Source organism: Phacochoerus africanus, chromosome 2 (assembly GCF_016906955.1).
Source record: "Phacochoerus africanus isolate WHEZ1 chromosome 2, ROS_Pafr_v1, whole genome shotgun sequence".
Lineage (NCBI taxonomy): Eukaryota > Metazoa > Chordata > Mammalia > Artiodactyla > Suidae > Phacochoerus > Phacochoerus africanus.
This window is the reverse complement of record NC_062545.1, coordinates 15,713,604-15,722,218: the sequence shown is the minus strand read 5'-3', so window position 1 is coordinate 15,722,218 and position 8,615 is coordinate 15,713,604. Positions and strand designations below refer to the sequence as shown.

General features: G+C 49.2%; 1 pseudogene; it reads right to left on the bottom strand.

Annotated features, from left to right (window-relative positions):
• Positions 1–764: 764 nt before the first annotated feature.
• Positions 765–1,375, bottom strand: LOC125120981 (transmembrane emp24 domain-containing protein 2-like; annotated as a pseudogene).
• Between the last annotated feature and the right edge of the window lie 7,240 nt (positions 1,376–8,615).

The following is an 8,615-nucleotide window of genomic DNA, read 5'->3' as shown; positions in this document are numbered from 1 at the left end:
CAGGCTGGAGAGAAAATGTCACGATTCAGACAGTTGTTTCTCATAGGGACTCAACAAACTGAATCTTCAATGACTTGAACTGCAGGACAAGGGATCATAAGAATGCAGTCATTTTAGTAAAGTTCTATCAATAAAGTACTGTCCTGAAGAAACTGCATTTTATTATGGAAACAAAAGGAGAAGATATAATAAGGACTATACTCCTATATTCCACTTACAGCGTTTGAGTTCTGGAAGGACCTGTGTAATGGAGGCAGCATTCAAATATGAAACTATGCCAATCAAACGTAAATTTCTCACCATAACTTTCCTAAAAAGGTATTTTCCCCAAATCTATTAATCACAAAGAAACATAAGCTGGGAATGTACAGTTCAAAAAATAAAAATGTAGAAACCGATGCATCATTATGACCAAGATGTTTGGTAAACAGTGGAATTATGAGCTTGGGATCATCAGGAAAAGGCCTTTTTTTTTTTTTTTTGTCTTTTTGCCATTTCTTGGGCCACTCCTGCAGCATGTGGAGATTCCCAGGCTAGGGGTTGAATCGGAGCCGTAGCTGCCGGCCTACACCAGAGCTACAGCAATGCGGGATCCGAGCCGCGTCTGTAACCTACACCACAGCTCACGGCAACGCCAGATCCTTAACCCACTGAGCAAAGCCAGGGATCGAACCCACTGAGCAAGGCCAGGGATCGAACCCACAACCTCATGGTTCCTAGTCGGATTCGCTAACCACTGCGCCATGACGGGAACTCCCAGGAAAAGGCCTTTTAAACAACCCTCTGGACTTCAAAAAATCTCTTCAGGTAGTAGATCTGTCCCAATGTCATGGCAACTAGAACAAGAGCTTCAAAGAAGGACCAAAGGACCACTCTGCTGTTTGTGTTGTCATTGATTGCTCTGTGTATTCTCTCCTGAACTTCCATGTATTCCTGTTCATGTTTTACAGCTGTCACTGCCACTGCCAGCTCATTAATCATTTCTTCTAGCTTGTTATGATCAGCTTCTGTTTCCACGTCTTGTCCTTTGGGGGCCTCCCCAATATCAATGGTGAACATCACTCTTTGGAGTCCTGGTGGACATCCTGCTGCTAAAACAAAACTCACATGTTCCATCCGTGTGAGCAGCAAATGTGTATTTCCCACTGGACACCCGGTCTCCTTTATAAATTCCTTTATTCTCAGGCCCTGCCATCTCCACGTTGATGTCCAGGAAGCCGCCCTCGGCCACCTTGAAGATGAGGCCCATCTTGGTGCCCGAGGTGACCCCCTCGAAGAATCACTCCTCGGAATGTGCATCGATGCTGACGAAGTAGCCCAAGGCCGTGGCCAGGAGGGCGGCCAGGAGCACCAGCAACTCAGCGAGTGTCACCATGGTGGGGCTGAGGCCGAAGCCAGGACCGGGAGTGCGGCCTCCAGAGCCGCCGTCGCCTGCCTCCACCACCACCGCTGCCTTCTCCAGCACTATTTGATTGATGAGACACCAGGGCAAAGAAAGAGGAAGTATCCCTCCCGAGGCCACTCAGCCAATAGGGGTGGAGCTGGGGCTCAAACCCAGAGCAGCTGACCACAGAGTCTGGGCCTGTAACCTGTGCTGTTGACCTTTCCAGGCTGCTTGATTGACAAGGTCAGGTTTGTCTGGTATCTGCTGGTCTGGGAACTCCCTGTTCCTCCAAAATTCGTATGCTGAAGTCCCAACCCCCAGTACCACAAGATGTGACAGTATTTGGAAAGATGGCCTTTTAAAGAGGTGATTAAGTTACACTGAGGCCATTAGAATGGGCCATAATCTAATCTGACTGGTGTGCTCATAACAAGAGAAACTTTAGATGCACAAAGAGACACCCGGGCGAGTTCTCATTGTGGCTCACAGGTTAAGAACTGGACCAGTATCCATGAGGAGGCAGGTTCAATCTCTCACCTCGCTCGGTGGGTTAAGGATCCAGCATTGCCACAAGCTGCAGCATGGGTCTTGGATGTGGCTTGGATCTGGCATTGCTATGTCTGTGGCATAGTTGGGTTCATTACCGCTGAGCCACAATGGGAACTCCAGTTTTTATATTTTTAAATGATTGGGGAAAAAAAAATCAATAGAAGATGGATATTTCACGACATGGGAAAATGATAGGACCTTCCAACTCTCTGTGTCTCTAAATCAAGTTCCACGGGAACACAGCATGCTGAATTGGGTCTGTGGCTGCTTCCAGGTTGTGTTGCTACCACAGACACCGCGTATGCTGCAGATCCTCACATATTCCCTATAGGGCCCTTGAGAGTGAGTGTCTGCTGCCCTTGAGCCCAGCTGGAAGCGAGACTGTGGGCAGAGGCTCAAGGTGAGAAGACCCATCGGGTGTATGGGAGCCTTACCCACTGAAGCAGCGCTAGCAGAGCACGGAGGTGAGGAAGAGAGAGGAGGGGCTGAGGCCAGAGTGGGGGGCCCATCACCTGGTGGGTGTGAGCCTCGCTTGGGCAGCACCCGTGTAGGATGGGGTGCTCTGGAACCAGCGAGATGTGGCAAAAAGAACAGAATACTGAGGTCCAGTGGGGAGAGGTGGCAAGTCCCGCTGAACAGACTGAGGGGCTGGAGCCGACAGGTGGAAACGCAGTACAGAAAACTGGGGAAAGGAGCCAAGAACGATGAAGGGAACGCCACTTGTTAGGCAATTTGGCAGAAAAGGAGCAACCACAATAACCCAGGTGTTACCGTCAAGCCATCACTGCCCTTTCAGACCCTTAGTTTATATGGACAAAGGTCTTGTTATTTATTTTCCAAGTCTGTAATGAGTATGTCCAGGGGGGCACTGCCCTTTCGCGTCTTCTCAGATCAGGGACTTGAAGTTGGGATGATGTACCTGACGGCGCTTTAGAATCAGCAGAGTAGAAATGTCAGCTGCTGCTGATCTGCTGCTGCCAAATCAGGGCCAGGTCACAATGGGACAGCTTAAATGGTTAAATACTGTCTTTTCTTCGGTAATTCTCACTATTCATGGTTTAGCCTAGAAGTGTTTCTCCTCAATCCTTTTGGTGTCACTCTTTGAGGGACTTTCAGCCTGTGGCTGTGCCCAAGAAGTACCAGTTTGGCAAACAGGTTAATTGCCCCTCTTCGGGAAGAATGAGCGCAACCATCCTCCAGGGGAGGAACTCTCTCGATAATTCGACATTTGGGGTGGGGGTGGGGCGGCCACAGATCCGTGACGAATCCAGCTTCTCTTTGGTAATTCATCCCTCAGACAGTCTTCCAGTAAAAGGCAAAGGACAGGAACTGTGGGAGGAGGGCGAGGAAGGGTGAAGCACTTCAGAGAATCATTTTAACCTCAAGGACAGCCAAGGCGCATGGAGTCTTGGGCATTAAAACAAGCAAAATGATTAAGACGCCATATGAGGTGCTTTCTCAGCACTATTTTGCCTTAATTTACCTTTTTTGGGGGGGAGAGGGAGAATGAGGTCAGAATTATTTTTAAATAAGAAAGATGATAAAAACCAACCCACTAAAAAGCACACATTAAATATTCATAAGCACAATCCCACATCCTCACTGGGCACCCTTCCACCAGGAGGTGGGCTGTCTCCCTCCCATGCAGGGAGGGACATCAATACTTCTCTTAGAGCTGCCTGCTGCTGGCTGTCCCCCATCCTACCTCCACGTACACCCCACGTGGAAAGTCAACTGCCCTTTGAGCCTCAGCACTGCCTACTATGTTGTTTTTTTTTTAATTGTAGATGTCATATTTGTTTATTATTTTTTATTTTTTTTAGGGCAGCAGGGGTGGCATATGGAAGTTCCCAGGCTAGGGGTCGACTTGGAGCTATAGCTGCCAGCCTGTGCCACAGTCACAGCAACGTCAGATACAGCCGCATCTGCTACCTACACCACAACTCATGGCAACACTGGATCCTAAACCCACTGAGTGAGGCCAGGGATCAACCCTCCATCCTCATGGATACTGGTCAGGTTTGTAACCTGCTGAATCACAACGGGAACTCCCTCGATTTCCTTTTTAAACCATTGCCCCAAATGCAAACAAACTTAAGTTGGCTTAACTGACTGTTTCCTTCCAAAGAGCAAATTCTCACCATTTATTTCTGGGAATAAGGCAGGCAGTAGAAAAACAGTCTGGGGACAGTGACCATAAACCCAAGAGCGTGTTGTTTTGAATTGACAAGGAATATGATATTTCCATCGGCCGTGAGCACCAGTGACATAAGACCACCTCCCCTGATGCTACCCCCCTCAATGAAAAGAGGTGAAAGATGGTTTCTAGAAGCTCTGTCTACTGGGGAGGAGGGTTTCAGTCACCAAAGTAGATGCCCAGGATGCATGTGAATGAACAAATGATGAGACAGAGAAGCAAAGGGACTAAAGGACTATTTAGAGCCCCTTTTCTGGAGTTCCTGTTATGGCTCAGTGGCTTAAGAATGCAACTAGTATCCATGAGGATGCTGGTTTGATCCTTGGCCTCGCTCAGTGGGTTAAGGATCTGGCACTGCCATAAGCTGCAGTGTAGGTTGCAGATGCAGCTCAGATTCGACCCCTAGCCTGGGAACTTCCATATGCCACAGGTGTGGCCCTAAAAAGGAAAAAACAAAAAAAAAGTTTTCAAAAAATTTTTAAAAATGCACTAGGACAAATAAAGTGGAAATTTAAAAGAAAAAAAACAAAAAACAAAAAAAAACTTCTTTTCTTATAATGACCTCAAAGCAGGGCCAGCCATAAGATTTGTGGGGTCTGGTGCAAGGTGAAAAACAGCCCTCTGTTTAAAAATTATTAAGAATTCCAAGACCTCTAGAGCAGAGAGCATTAAACTAGGAGAAACCCCATCCAGAGTCTGGGCCCTAGGCAACCATACAAGTAGTGTGTCCATCAGAGTATAAGGCAGCTTCCAAAATGTGTCTAATTTACTCAAAGAGAATGAATTTACCCACTAAGAATTTGTCTTGCTGAGAAAAATTACATTGTCCTGGAATAATTTTTCTTTAAGCTTGCAAAGGCATGAATTTGTCTCCAACATATATATTGACTTGGTGCGAGGGGACTTTTGTCAGAGGCTTCTGCTGGGGAGGCGTTGTCTAGGCCTGCCTGAGCGCCACATGTGCCTGCAAACGTCCCCATGTTGGGAGGATTTAACATACTTTGGAATTGTATTACTTTTGTATTAAAAAAAAAAAAACCTCGAAGTACTGGGTTTTGAAAATACACTTAACTATTTAGAGATCCCATTTCCTGCGTCGTTTTCTCCTTTAATAGAAATGTATTCACTGCTCTCTGCTATGCTGCTCAAAAGTTGGGTCTATTTAAGTGCTTTATTGGATAACTGTCTCCATGAAGTCATCTGACAAGTCTGTAGGAGGAGCAATTAGGGATTTGAGCTACAAGACAAAGGGTCAGTGGATGACACAAATCCTTCCAGTTTTGAGAGCTCACCTGGAGCAGATGAAAAGAAGCAACAGCCCTAGAAATGGGGAGGGGCATCTTCCACCAAAGGAAGAAAAATACCAGGGAGCTCTTGGTAGAGGTCTGCATGGGAGGGTGCCAGGGCAGCCGAACACCAGGGAATAAGCAGGAGCTAGGTGGGCAACACCCCCTCCGCCCCCGCCGCCAGGTTCCCACACCTGCCTCCACCCCTGGGCCAACTGATGAATAGAGAGTGACAGGCTCCAGGCAAGGGCAGCCCTCGGGTTCAAGAGGGAGAGGGAGGGCGACGGAAGACAGCCAAGAGGGCAAGCCGAGCCTGGCGAGTACCTCGCAGGCTCCGCTGGTGCCTGCTAACATCTCACCGGCCAAAGCCATTCACGTGGCCGCACCCAAGGGCAGCCTCGGGAAAGTGCGTTCTGCCCAGGTAATTCACAACACTGCGTAGGTCGTGTGGCAAAAGGAGTAAAGAAGGGAGAATAATCCAGATTGCTGACCCGGGACAATGCCGGGACAATGCCTGCTCTCCTCAACGGGGGCTCCTTCCCTCCCCAACTCCTACTGGCGAACTTGGACGTGAGTGTGGCTAATACGTTACCCGCAGTGGGAGACAGTGCGAGGGGGCCTAGGCCGTGTGCACATCTCTGGGGTGGACGAGATAAAGCCGCCTGTGGTGAAGCTGGAGGAGCCCTTCTGGTGGGTTCTCATCTCCAGCTGCGGTTCCTGTAGCCGCAGTTACACCTTGAACCCCGCCCCCTGAGAGACCTGTCCTACTGCTCAGAACAGGGAAGGCAAGAGCAGGGTCTCACCGCTGGAGTATTGACACCTGGTGCGGGGCCAGAGGGAGCAGCAGGACCAGCCGGAGGCCACCCTGAGTGAGGGTGTCTGGGACAGGATGGAGCCTCCTAAAGTCAGGAGCCTGAGGCAGTCCTTGTCACACATCCCCCAGGCCTGCGAAGGTGGGTCTGGATTCTGACCTGACTGCTGGAAGCAGAGTGGAAACGGGCCTGGGAGAGGAAGGAAGGTCATGCTCCCAAGACCTGGACACCAGGTAGATGCTAAGAGACAGCTGGCAACAGAGGAGATACAAGGGGACTGGACAACTGGAGCCTGGACCTATCCCGGGGGTCAAGATCCCTGGGGCAGGAAGATGCTTCTGGAGCTTCTCTGCCAAACTCAGCGGTGCAGGGCACCTGGCCCACTGGGACATGACTCCACTTACCAGTGAGAATCACTGGGCTTGTGAAGAATCCTTGAAAGGGTGGAGTTCCCTGGTGGCCTAGCTGGTTAAGGATCCAGCGTCCTCACTGCCCTGGTGTGGGTTTTATCCCTGGCCTGGGAACTTCTGTGGGCCAAGGGCATGGCCAAAGAATCAATGAAAGGGCAGCCTCTTCCGTGATTTTAGGCTTATGCAATCTGCTCATCCGTCTTATTTTTTAATTAGATGACCAGGTGGTGCCCCTGGCCCTTAGTCAATAACGTTTGGATAAAAGAGCTTTCTACCCTATCAACTGAGAATCAGGATCTTCAGTTTTACAGTTTTTTCCAAAGAGCACATAACCAATTTATATGTGCAGGGTTCCTTTAAATATTTGCATTAAGCTGCGCAGAATTAGGGGATTCCTGCAGGCCATGACCTTGTGGGATGTCTTGCAGGAAGAAGCTGCAGCTACAACAATGACAAGAAGAATGAGTGCTGCTCCAGCCTTGACCTGTTGGCGGATCACTGAGCCAGCTGCCAGGGGTGCTGGGCTCCAGTGACTGGTGCTGGCCCAGCCCAGATTCCTGCCCACATAGGACCCACCAACCACGCTGCGGAAGGAGTTAAGGTAATGTGAGTGTGGAAGGTTTTTAAGCTACGCAGGTGGGTTGTGTTAATATATGCATGACGTCACTCAGCCCCGCCCCTTCCACGCCCACTCCCTTCTGAGTCCTGACTGCAAAGGCTCCTCCTTTGATCCCAGATTTAATTTTTTTTCACATTAAACATGTAGAAAAAGAAGCAGGCGGGAACAGTCCGTAAGTGCTATGTAGGTTCTCTGGAATATGTGATATAGTTCACAATTTAAAAAATGTTTAAAGAGGAAAGATGAGGGTCATGGGAATTTTACAGGGATCCCTGGGAGCAGGTTTCTCCTTTTCCTCCTGGGGGCTCGGCCTTAGTGGGAGGGCAGGGCTGGCCCTGGGCTTCCGCTCCAGCCTCACTTTCTCCCAGTGGGACGAGGGGCTGATGGGATGACCTCGGAGGGTGCTTCCTTCTCAGCTCTAGCCTCCTATGACTATACTTCTGGCTCCTTTTCCATAGTGGGTTTCTTTTTGGCTGAGTTTTCAGTTTATTCCTGAATAACACTTAGGTGTATTCTAACAGAACCCACCCCTCAAAAGTGAGAGAGGCACCTCACTCACTTGGCTTTCATTAGCTGTGTCCATAAAAAAGGGGCGGGCAGGTGGGTTTGGGGGGTGTGGACACCCTTTGGTGGTCTTCCCAGGGGTGGTTACTGTCAGATGTCTCTAAACCTGCTCACCTCACTAGGGATTGTTCCTTATCCACAGCAAGACAGCACCTCCAAATCCTGGCTGCTGGGGGAAGCAGTCACGGGACCTTTGGACCCCACCTTCCTTGTCCTGGGGCTGAATGCATAGCCAGAATTTTCCCTTCTAGAAGACTATGAAATCTGTAGCCCAACTTTATGTTTTGGTATTGTTAAACTCAAACTTCTACCCCAAACTGAATATAGAAAAGAGAGTATTTAAATTCACACAAAATCTGCTTTGTTTGCAGCAACAGTTTAAGAGAATCCAACCCTGTGTGGTTTTGTTTGTTTGCTTTTTTCTTTTTATAGCTGCACCGGAGGCATACAGAGGTTCCCAGGCTAGGGGTCAAATCGGAGCTGCACCTGCCAGGCTACACCACAGCCACAGCAACACTGGATGGGAGCTGCATCTGTGACCTACACCACAGCTTGTGGCAATGGCGGATCCTTAACCCACTGAGTGAGGCCAGGAATGGAACCCTCATCCTCATGGATACTAGTTGGGTTTGTTACTGCTGAGCCACGATGGGAACTCCCCAAACCAGAACTCTTGATTCCTTTTCTCAGCTCCCCCCTCACCCCAGCCGTCTCCATGTTCCACGGTAGCACAGGCATTGCTCTGGAAAGGGATTAAAAGAGATTTGAAAACCTTTCCTGGATCTTTGCCTGTA